The sequence below is a fragment of the Dipteris shenzhenensis genome, chromosome 8 (genome assembly GCF_047967505.1).
Source record: "Dipteris shenzhenensis isolate YYH24624 ecotype China chromosome 8, Dip_SZ_1.0, whole genome shotgun sequence".
Classification (NCBI taxonomy): domain Eukaryota; kingdom Viridiplantae; phylum Streptophyta; class Polypodiopsida; order Gleicheniales; family Dipteridaceae; genus Dipteris; species Dipteris shenzhenensis.
In genome coordinates, this window is record NC_141603.1 from 16,854,217 (window position 1) to 16,866,525 (window position 12,309).

Genomic DNA, 12,309 nt, shown 5'->3' on the forward strand with positions numbered 1-12,309 from the left:
TATAGTATAGAAGAAGTAAGATCAGACGTGCAAATTGAGAGTATACTTTATGCTATATAGCATTCAAGAAGAATTAGCTTGGTTGGTGAATTATTTGGTAACCTCCTTTACTCAGATTTCGTTTTAGCCTGCCTCCCCGTGTTCGTCGGGCTGAGCAGTGCCGTTGAGCCGCCCCTTTATCACCCTGCCGCATCTCAGTTTCAGGGGCTTCGCATTGCACTGCCCGAGGATTTCGATTGGCTTGCGCATTGCGGCCCGAGCGTGATTGGGTGGTGAAGCATCTCCGAAAATCATTGGCAGATATATTAAAATTATAATCCTCGTACAGGGAGTAGGAGCAGCTTCGTGCGGATGCGATTCCTCACCTGCCGGCGTCTCAGCTCTCGAACCCGCGCCAGGAGGCTCTCTAAACTCCATCACTTTTCTATTCATGGTCCGTACGAGGGCAACCTAAACCAGCTTTCCAACCTCCCGTTAATATCACAGAAATCGATTAAAATAAGCACGAAACTCGTTGCTCCTCCATTCTCGCAGTAACATAGTTCCTGTTGTCAAAAATATTGTAGGAGCTGAAATTTGCGTATGTTCTCATGCTACTTCCATGCTTGCAAGTGAATCTCTCTTGAACGTTCACGAGATCGCGCTGTAAGAGGTTGTTCCCACAAGAAAGAAAAGTGGCAAGTGTTGTTTCCACGAGGGTGTCGTGGAAAAGTCCTACCAAAGTTTGGCATCTGCATGCCCCCAACGGAGAATGGAAATTTCCTCTCTTCACCCTAGCATTGCCAGGTTTGCTTGTAGTCCAACCTATGAAATCACATTTTTCAACCTGAGAATTTCATTCAACAACTATTTTCAGTGGCCATTCAACTCAAAAGAAGCTCCACTCCGTCTTATTTTACAAAAGTAGGCACCTCGAGGGGATTGATGCCAGTCCAAGCTCTTAAGTGCCAAGACAATTGGCAAATATGCCAATCCAACGGAATACGAAACGAGCTCTTACACATTACTACCATGCCCAAGCTGCGCCCATTGTGTGTGGATGGGTGATTTAAGTCCGCCACCGCTTATATACTTGTTGGTGGCCATCTGCGGAGTGGACCACACCACTGCACGATGCCATCCTTGTGCATTGAACTCCTTGATTGGCTAAATGCTCTCCCCTTCCTACTTCAAAAGGAAAAGAGGGCAGGTGCTCCCCCTTCATGAAACATGTCCATCGCCTGGTGTGTATACAAGGTGCTTCCCTCCAAGCCCAATCTTTTTCGGTGATTGTGTGAAGTGGCCGTCCGCCTCGCGATGTGTAATCAGCCTAAGGGTGTTTACAAACTATAGCCACCCATGCTTGCCCATGGTGCATTGAATTCATCTAGGCCATGGGCTAGGATTGGGTGGGCGATCTTGCCCATCCACCGTGGATGGTGCCCATGGTGTGCAACTCTATGAACACCCTTTGAGTGCTTCTCACTTCCTCCTCCTTCCTTGTCCCTCCTCCTCAACCCATACCCCTCGAATTGGCGAAAGAGACTAGCTCTCCACTCCTCAACCTTGGACTCCTCCTAAACCCTACAACCCCCTCTGAACCCTGGAACTCCTAGTTAGCTCTCTCAACCCTGTCCCCCTTTCAAACCCTTGAACTCTTGGGGAGGTGAGAGCCTCCATCAATTGTTATGATCAAGACTTCTTTCTCACCCACGCGTGCATGAGATCTGCTTTCCACGCTTTGGCCTACACCTCTCACCGGAAGACGACCCAAGGATGTATGTGAACAACTATGCTACAATGAGCAACGACACGACTCTAGGTGACCAACACTCTAAGAACCTACACTTGGGAGAAACATAGACTACACCTATCCTTAAATGCACACATTTCTAGACATTTCTTGCTCTGAGGCAAGCTATAAATAAATGGAAGATGTCCTCCTTGATACCCAAACAGTGCTTGCATGTACCATCTCCCTTACCAATTTTGAGGCTCCTGTAGTTAGTCCAGATAGCCTTGTGTAGAATTAGCCATAACAAAGTGGACATTTTCTCTGGGATTCTTCTGTCCCAGATCAGCTCAAATCTGTTACCCCATTTCCTTTCATTATTAGAACTATTCCATCTAGCATTAAGTTTAGTCACAATCTCTTCAATGCCTTCAGAGGGAGTGGGGATACGTAAGCGGGATGAGCCACCTACCCAGCCAAACTCTCTAGGGAAGTTAAGGACCCTACCCCCTTTCCAAGTGATGTCTCCCTCCCACAACTGTATTTTGCTCATTATCAACTCTTGATCTGCATTGCTGAGTCTGAATTCTCTTCTTTTATCTCCAGCCATGTCTTCCACTTGAAGTTGGTCTTGTCCCACACATCTCCCCAACAAGATAACCCTTTCTTTGCCAAATGCCATGCATTCAAGAAGTCATCATCACTTAACTATTGTTTGGTGAAGAAGGCAGAAACCCAGATTGAATCTAAAGCCATAAATCTCCCTTTTCCAGAGAGGATAGTGTGACTTTTTATTTGTTTAAAGGCCCACCATAGAGTTTTCCAAAGTTGGCTCCCTTTGGTCGTGCAAGGTTCTGAATTCCATATGGCTGAGAGAAGGGGACAATCCTTCCATCTAGGGGTCCTGTAGGGTCTAACATACTTGAAATTTCTAAGAAGGAGGTTAGCCCAATCACTTTCAAGAGTAGTGATGGCTTTTATTATCCAAGTGGCTGCTAATTTGTAGGCTGCCAATTGTATATTTATAACTCCCAAACCTCCTTCCTTTTTGGGTTTGGTGAAGAAAGCCCATAAGACCTTGGCTATTCTTCTCCTAGTGTAACTCCCCCCCATCAAGAAGGATCTGCAAATTCTTATAAGCTTTTCTAAGCTTGTTCTGGAAGGACAGCATGAGAGATATAGAAGATAGCTATTCGGTATATACAATGATTTAGTACTACCCTTCTTCCTGCTAAGTTTGCCTGAAAACCCTTGAGTCTGTCTTTTTTTTTTTTGAACCTTTCTAGAAACCAATCCCATCTGTCTTTCATCTTGACTTTGAAACCCATAGGGATATGCAATAGTCAGAAGATCTATCCATGAGGAATTCGCTTGCAACCCATCTGTTCCAGAAGATTTTGTGGGTCTCCAAATGTCAAGGCATAACCAATTTTTGAGAGGTTTATTTTCAGAGTAGTATCATATGCAAATTGCTGGTTTACAACCCTTCTTCCTGCTAAGTTTGCCTGAAAACCCCTGAGTCTGCTGTCTTTTTTTTTTTTGAACCTTTCTAGAAACCAATCCCATATGTCTTTCATCTTGACTTTGAAACCCATAGGGATACATACCCAATAGTCAGAAGATCTGTGCATGAGGAATTCGGTTGCAACCCATCTATTGCAAAAGATTTTGGGGGTCTCCATATATTAGGGCATAACCAATTTTTGAGAGGTCTATTTTGGATCTAGATGCAGTACAAAAGATATCCATACAATCCATAGCACTTTGCATGTTTATATCTATGTTTCTGCTGGTCAGAGTAGTATCATATGCAAATTGTTGGTTAACAAGATGCTATCTTGAAGGGAGCTCTATACCATTGATTTCCCCCATTGACACCTGGTCTTTTATCAGCCATCCCAAAGAATCTACAGTTATAGCAAATAAGAGAGGAGCCAATGGGCATCCTTGTCTTATGGATCTTTTCAGCATGAAGCTCTAAGGCATTTCTCCAGTAACACACACCTTTGCAGAGGCATTGGAGAGCAGCAAGGCTACTTAAGAGGTGAATTTGGTTCCCAATACCAAGCTGTTAAGGGACTGTAGCAAAAATTCCTAGTTAAGTATGTCATATGCCTTATCAAAGTCTATTTTTATTAAACAGATCTCTTGCTTGCTTTCCTCACCAGCATGTGCGCAGCCTTCCCATAGGTTGATAATTGCCTCCAGAGGATGTCTGTTCTTTATGAATCCTTTCTATTCCTCCAGAATCCAGTTGTCCATTTTTACACCTCAATCTCAAAGCAATGGTTTTGTTATAAATCTTGTATGAGCAATTTAGCATGGTGAGGGGTCTCTAGAACTGACTGTCCCCTTCTTTTGGAATGAGCTTTATTACCCCTACATTTAAGTGATTTGGAAGAAAGCCCTGATTAGCACTCTCTCTCCAAGCAACCGATAAAGAAGGTCCAACAGTGTCCCAAAAAAACTTGTAGAATTCTGTAGGAAGTCCATCTTCTCCAGGTGTTTTGCCATCAGCCAACTGCCTCTTTAAGTTCCTATAGGGAGAGATCATTTTCCAAATGAGTTCTATCTATGTTAAACACTTTGATTTGTCTGACTGATTGACACCTGTCTCTAGCCTCCAGGACCTTATTATCTGTTATGTCCACTATACTCAATAGATTGTTGAAATGACTGACAATGATGTCCACATTTTTTGCTTCTGTTCTAGCCACTTCACCATCTTCCTTTTGCAACAAAGGAATTTCCTCTTGGTGCCTCTTTTTCCTAATCCTCATGAAGTTCTCCTTGGTTGGTCTGCCTACCTTGCCCGCCCACCATTCCCTGAAATAAATCTTGGCATTTTGTATCTTAATCTGCTCTTGTATCCTGATTTCCTTTCTTTTATCCAATAATTCTTGTTGGGCATTAAAATCATTAATCTCTGCTCTTTGTTCCAGTATTTCAATCTCCCTCTTAAGTTTGTCCATTCTCCTTGCTTTGATGGTAGCTTTATTTTTTCTAGCTTCCTTTAGAATTGTCTGGACACTTTCTACAGCATCTTGCCAACCCTGTGAAAATGAATTTGCTATAGAAAAAGGAAAATTCCATTTTTCTATAATCTGTTTTTGGGCAGTTTGTAGCTTGAACAAGGAAGGGTCAGCTTTAAACCATGAATTTCCTTTCTTACCAATTGCCAAATCAATACAAGCTAACATAGGCTTGTGATCTGACAAGGTGAGAGAGGAGCAGGTTGATTGCTTAACTTCTAGAGCCTGATCAATTAGAGATTGGGCAATATACACTCTATCCAGTCTAGCTTCCCTCCTTAGATTGCCTACCTACCTGTTGCACTAAGTGTAAATACTGGGTGTCCCAATGTCAACAACTTGCAAGTTTTCCTTGAGATCTTCCTAGATTTGTTGTTCAGGCCCCCTAATTACTGAGCCCTTTTGCATCCATCTGTCTTTAGAATTCTCCATCATATTGAAATCCCCCATAATGACATAGTCACTCCCCAAATTCAACATTGAGTCCCATGTGGCTCTTCTTTCCATGGATCCTGTTGGGGCATATACAACTATGAAAGAAAACCTTTTCATTTTGCATTCTAGAGCCAACCATTTGTGACTTAAGTCCTGTATAAAGTATCCCAATTGCAGTGCCTCCTCTACCTTCCTCACGATTTGTAAAATATCATATTCTTCTATTGTCAACATTTTTTAGTTTGTTTTCCAGAGTGTCATTAATTACGTTAACCTCTTGTAAAACAAGAAAAGTTGGTTACAAAGAGTTATCCCTCAGCCACTTGGCTAGTTCCCAACTCCTCCAAGGGTCAGTTAACCCACATACATTGAGTGTGAGAAAAGTGAATGGTTTATTTACCATTCTTACTCTTCCCCTTTTTAGCCTTGGGGGTAGGGCTTCTGGGTGGGCACTTTGGCCTTTGACTTGAGAGATCCTTCTCTTGTTCAGTGTAGTGGCTTGAGGTTTGACAGGGGCTTCAACAGTCTTATCCTATTTTTGTGCTAGAGGAAGCTCTTCCTTTGATTCCCCCACATTTGATTCACTCATACTAGCTTCTATTTGGTTAACATGCTCCTCAAACTCAAACTCTCTAGACTAGCCAGGTTTAATTTTAGCCTCTTCCAGTTGGGCATCTCTCTGTTTCCTAGTCAATGAGTGCCTCAAAAGCATTGTTGGTGGCCAGTGGAAAAGTCACTCTCTCTTTCTCTTGTTGATTTATCAGGCTTCCTCTGTTCATCTACCTCCTTGACTGATCCCTTATCTGTCTTCATTTCTGTACTTTTCTCCAAAGTCTAATTCTTTGGTTTGGCTTTGACAATCCACTTGGGCTTAGGGGGGGGATTGGCCTGTTGTTGAGCTGGTTCCTGAGTTTGTTTGGGTTTGTTCCTCTTTAGAGGGCAACTTTTAACTGTGTGAGATGACAATCCACACAGAAACTAGAAATTAAGAAGGTTCTTGTAAACCAGAGGTTGCTCCATATAGACACTCCCATTTCTATTGACAATCACCAGTGTCTCTGGGAGTTCCTCAGCAATATCTAATCTGACTCACACCTAGGGGTGACCTCTAGGATTGATGAATTGTTCCTTCTCTACATCTATAACGTGTCCTAAGCTTCTGCAAGGGTTAGGAGCTTGGTTCACTAAAGAGAAAGGAAGATTAGGGAGCTCTACCCAAACAGGGACAAAAGTGGATCTAGGCTTGTCAGGATTGAAATCCTGAGACCAAAACTCTAAATAGAGAGGTTGATGCCTTATCGTACAAAGAGCATGGTGAAGGGCCTTCTAGGCCATATCCTTTGTCTCAAATAAGAAAAAGAAGAACCCTTTTCTTAAGAATCTAACACTGGTGATTGCCAGTCCTTTTCTTATCCAATTGTTTCTTAGCCACCCCTCAACGAAGGCAGCTAGAGGTCTAGGACCTGGGAGATATCCTATTAGAGCATGAGATTCCAACCATTCTATGGATTGCTCTAATCTATCTTCATCAAGAAATGCAGCCACTTTACCTTTAGGAGGTGGCTTCTCCTCAACTTCAGAGTGTTGATTCTCCTATTGATATTGTCGTGGGTCTTCTGATGCATGACCTTCAGCTTCTCCTGTGTTGCTTGATGGCTCGATCCCTCCACTTGTATCTGCTGTTGTCTTGGGACCTCCGTTTGTGCAGTCATTGGACTGAGGATTGGGAGAGGGTGTTCTATCTCCTGCATCTCTAACTGATCTGTGTCCATTTGTGAAACGGGGAGAGGGAGGGTGAATGCACATTCTTTTTCTTCTGGCTTGATAGCCACCTCGGTGTCTGCATCAATATTGCTCATCCTTCAATTCTTGTTAATACCTTATCCTAGCTCTCTTGATGTTCCCCAGTCGTCTCCATTGGGGGAGGTTCATTGTTTGAGGGCACTATGATTCTCTCTTGTTCCATCACGTTCACCTTTGGTGGAAGAGCTAAAAGCACGCTGTGTGAATGGGGGAGTGAAAAGACCTCCTCTAAATTCTTGGACAATGCCCATGTATGAGGGCATTGATGTCGGCTTGGGAATTCCACTGCCAGAGGTTGGAGATTAAGGGACCGAAGTGTCAGCTCTTGTTGGTTCATGCTCTGTAGCAGGCAAAAAGATCATATCTTTTAGTGGTGGGAAGTGAGTAGGGTCACCACACGAACAAAATCACCTTTAGGATGCCAGACATCCTTGTCGAAGAGGTCAGAATCAAATCCATGTAAAGAGGGTGGTGTCATGTCGAGAGTACATTGGGATGAGGCAGGATTTGGAGGACCTCTTCCTTCAGTGTCTGTCACCATCTCTCAGAGTTTCAGTGAGCTATTTGGTTACAGTGAATTGGGCAATTCACATGCAAACACATGGCAATTTGACCATTTCAAAGGCATTAATTTTGGCTAATTATACCAATAGAGGGCTATTTTGTGAAATCACGTAGCCACTACGGTGACACGATGTCCATTTTTAGTCGTTCTTCATCTACACTCCGTTAAGGACATTTGCCTTCTTCATCACTCATAATCACATTCATCTACTACTCTGTTGCCCTCTATGTTTTCTTTGCCTTTGCTCCCACTGCCACCTTCATTTGTCTTTGTTCGCACCCTATTCCTTACCATGGAGGAACGTTTAGCTTCAACAATCTGTCAAAAGCAACGTCGATCAACTTTGTGGGTTGCTCCCCCTCACCCGATTACAGATTTCTCGAACAAGCTTCTAAAGTCCAATCACCTACTTTGATTTGCAAGATTTTATGGGAAGAAGTTTGAATGAAGCCCTCCTACAATGCGAAGGATCACAACATCATCATCCAAGGCATACATGTTTGGCTGTCCACAATGCTATTGGGGGAATATTTTCAGTTAGTAATTCTAGCAACACCAGGTGCATTAGTGGACAATGATAGGTGTGATGAGTACTTTGAGGAGGGAAGTTGCTCATCGTCACATAATTATTTGATCAACAAGTCCCCTAATGAAGGACTTCACACTTTCTGTCGATTCGTCTCTGAGTTCATTGGGCCTTGCCAATACATTGCTTGGATGATTGCTACCTACAAGTTTGCGAAGTTGAGGAGGGAAGTTGCTCATCATCACAGTGTTATTTGATCAATAAGTCCCTGGACAAAGGACTTCACACTTTCTGTCGATTCATCTCTGAGTTCATTGGGTCTTGCTAATACATCGCTTGGATGATTGCTACCACTACAAGGACACGGAAGAGGTAGATTGGTTGACCATATTCGACAAAAAGTTTGAGTCACAACTTAAAGCTGTTAGCTAGGGCCAGGCGCACAGCAAGTGTGGACCCCATCTTTGCATGTTGCATCACAGACTGATCTCAAGAGAAATGCAGTGACCCAACACTCTCCCCACACTTGGCGCTAGAGGAGGTCCGTCTAGCACAAAGGGGCAAGGTGCCAAGGATGACAAGTGATTTGAATTTGAAAATGACAAGCTAGAGGGTGAGAAAGATGCTATGGTAGGTTCCCCTCAATAGTCTCAAGATTCTAAGTCAAAACACACTGGGTCTGACTCAGAAGTTGCAAGTAAGTGCAACGAAGGCAAGGAAGGCTTCGAGCAGTAGGAGCAACAATATTTTGAAGAGCCTTAGCAACAAGTGGAATAGGGAGTGGGACCACTAGCCGAGAAGCAAATGCCAAAAGAACAAGTGGTTTCCATGGCATCGGCCAATCTAGCCACACTATGTGCACCCCCAAACTTCTCCTAGCCCTACCCTCGATTGAAAAATTTCCCCTTAATCCTAGACTGCACAAAGGATGATCATACAGACCGATATGCCATGGAGATGCTATGGCATTGTTTGAGGGAGAATATGGTCATGATAGTGGCCCAAGCACTAGAAGCTAACCATTGGCTCCAACCCAAGGTACTGGATCATAATTTATTTGTCCAAACAAAGTACAAGGATCAGTTGGTTGATTTCTTTGAGAAGAACACGACTGGTCTTTGATAAGCTTTGATAAGCATAGACTGGCATAGCTGGATAGTCCATGCAATGGTTATGATGAGCTGGTGTAGTCTAATAGCTAGCTCCAACACACTCACATCGAGTTACAATGACCTGCAGTGTGAGGTGGAAAGCTACAGATGACTACCTCCAAACTCCAGGATTCCTAGGCGACATTGGCAGCAACTAAAGCTGCTCGACTGCAAATAACACTACAGGACACACAATAGGTGTAGACCAAGTAGCAGGTTCTTCAGAAGGCATAGGTTGGGCATGAAATTCTGAGCCAAAAATGCATAGCTCCACCAAGATCTGGAGTAATTGGAGGGTTTGTGAGTAGTGAATACTTGGGTCAAAGAAAATTGAGTGCATTATTTTGAGCTCTAGTCTCTCATCTGACTCCTCAGGGCTCCTGATGAGCACCTAGCAAAGTTGACTAGATGTAGGGAGCTTGATGATAGTGACTCTATAGTGCGCTAAGAAGGACCATGGCAGTTGTTTAAGTGTCTCCCTTAGGTCCCCTGCCAACGATCTAGAAGCCAACCAGAAGCTTGAGAGATATGATTGCTTTGGGTTACTCCAAAGCAAGTGATGAAGATGTCATGGCTCAAGGGTTTCCAAGTTGAACGCTGAAGTGTTTCTTTTGTGAGAAGGGCATATAGGTGACTCCCCTAGCTCATTTTTCCAATCTCGATCTAGGAAATGACAAGGCAATATAGGTTTTTCCCCTGCCCATTTTTGAAACAGTCGCCCAATATTCAGCCGAGTGGTTTCCAAAAGTGAAGCTTGGGCAAGATGTTATCCTCGTTGCCACCAAAACAACTAAAATTTTAAGCTGAGTGCCCAATCAACACCAATTTCCTATCTACTATAAGGCTTGGACACAGATCTGCTTGACCACTGACTCCGCCCCACTTCAATCTCTTCATGATGCGAGACTTAGGCTGATCACCCAAGAGGTTTCTATCTATGACTGCACCTATCACAATTTGGATTTGTTTGTTCAGGACCAAGCAGTCCTACAACACAATATTTATAAGAAAGAGAGGCACCTTATTGTTGCAGCTCAGATCTATGCACTTCCACACCCAACTATGCCAACCCTTCCAATATCTTATGTGGTGTTACTTAAAGTGGTTTTGAGAAACTCCTAACCAGCTACATAACAGTGGCAGCTACCATGCACAATAACATCTTGGACCTCTACAAGCACCCATAGTTCAAGTGGCAAGAGAAATTCATTGCAGCAAAATGCTATGTGACTCATTTTGAGAATGCCTTTGGCATCACAAACCCCTCTGAGCACCCACTCATTGAGTAATGGTTCATGGATTGGCTCATAGATCTTGAGAGGCCTCCCATCGATACACACTCCTTGTATCCCTAGCCTTTTCTTGATCCGACACATATGATTAATCCTTTTGACCCTCCATCTCCCAAACCATCTTCCTCCCATGCTCATCCAAATGACGTCCTCGCTTCCTCTACTTTTCCCTGAGTGCCTCTCCAATTAGCCTCCACGCTAGCCTCCAAGACAAAGGCAAGACCAAGCTTGATGGCCTTGCAACTACAACACTTACGTGTATGCCCTTGAGCAGTGGATTAGTTCCAAATTGTGAGGGCTTGATTATGGAAAGCCTAGGCAAAATGTTGGTCATTGGGTCAGGCCAACATAGGTGGAATCACAAGAGAACTTACCATAACACAGGGACAAAAGGGTGGCAGCTTCGGTTGGTTAACATGCTCTAAACATGGCACTTCTTTGGCTAACTTCTTGAGTGGTGAGCACATCTTTGGCTAACTTCATTGAGTGATGCAAATAGTAGTAGAGAAGCTAAGGTGATGAAGCTGAGGCCGAGGAGGAGTCATCCTAGCCAAGGGCAACTGACAAATTATGAGCAATAGTCCAATGAATCGTTGAGTGTTAGGTATAGAAGTAGGTATCACAATAAGTCTACTTAGTAGAAAAGAATTGTAACTGAGAGCAAGTGGGAGTTGTTCATGAGTTGTGTGGCCTCTCTTTGGCTTGCTAGGTCAGGAGCTTGCAAGCTCAATTCAAGCTGAGGTGGCTTCATTGTAAACATAGTCTTCTTAATACAATACAAGTGTGGTAAGATTCCATTTTATCTATATTTTTCTCTGTTTACTTTATATGCCCGATCCCACATCACCATACGGTTTCCCTTTCAATAGCAACCTCGACCGCTGAGTTGTTTTTGTTGATGTCTATCTACATCACATCCGAGTTCATTCACATGCACAACTCACCAAGGACTTCAAGAGCTAGCATCTTCATCTGGGCAGTGCACGGGTTGGGTTCACAAGCACAAAACACCTAGCACCCATAAGTTAACCAAAGGGTAGTGAGCAAAACAAACCGTCAATAGTTGACTAGGTTTGTCATATATATTGACCCCACTAATTAGCTATATTAGAGCAGTCCCTGTATCCCTTTATCATTCAATATCTATCACCCTTGTATTCGCCTGGCATACAACATCAACTTTGGCTATTCCTAGTAGTGGGTACATTTTTGGAATTCAAGGACAAAACAGCATCTCTCCCAAAGCTATGTTGGGTGATGTGTTTGCTTTCTTGATGTGTCTGATTTCATGCTTACGAAGCTCATTCCTTGTAAGAAGCTTCTTTTGCCCAGTTTCCCTTATGGCATAACATTTCACCTTGATAAACTTATCAAGACTTGTTTGAAAATGAGGATGGACAAGCAAGAGCAGTAGACCTAATCTTTGCTACAATCATTGGCCGTTTTTTATTTTTGCCCGTTAAATAAAGGCAATCTGAAAATTTGCAAGTAAATAAAATTTAAGATTTAAACAAATCCTTTATTATTGCTAATAAAAAGTTTAAAAGGTAAAAAATGTAAGGACAATTCATGGATTTATCTATCAAAAGTATTTGTTGGCATGTTGGTCAAATATCAAGCTAGGAGAGGAGTGAGGTGGAGGAGGAAGAGATCAGATTGAGGTGTGGATGGCGATTGTGCTAGTTTTGAGGAAGGGAAGGACTCTAAAGCATGTTGCTTATGCAATTAGATGGTGGATCGAGTTCTCAAGATTTTGGTAAACTCTGTCATCTTCCATTCATGGTCACCTACTTA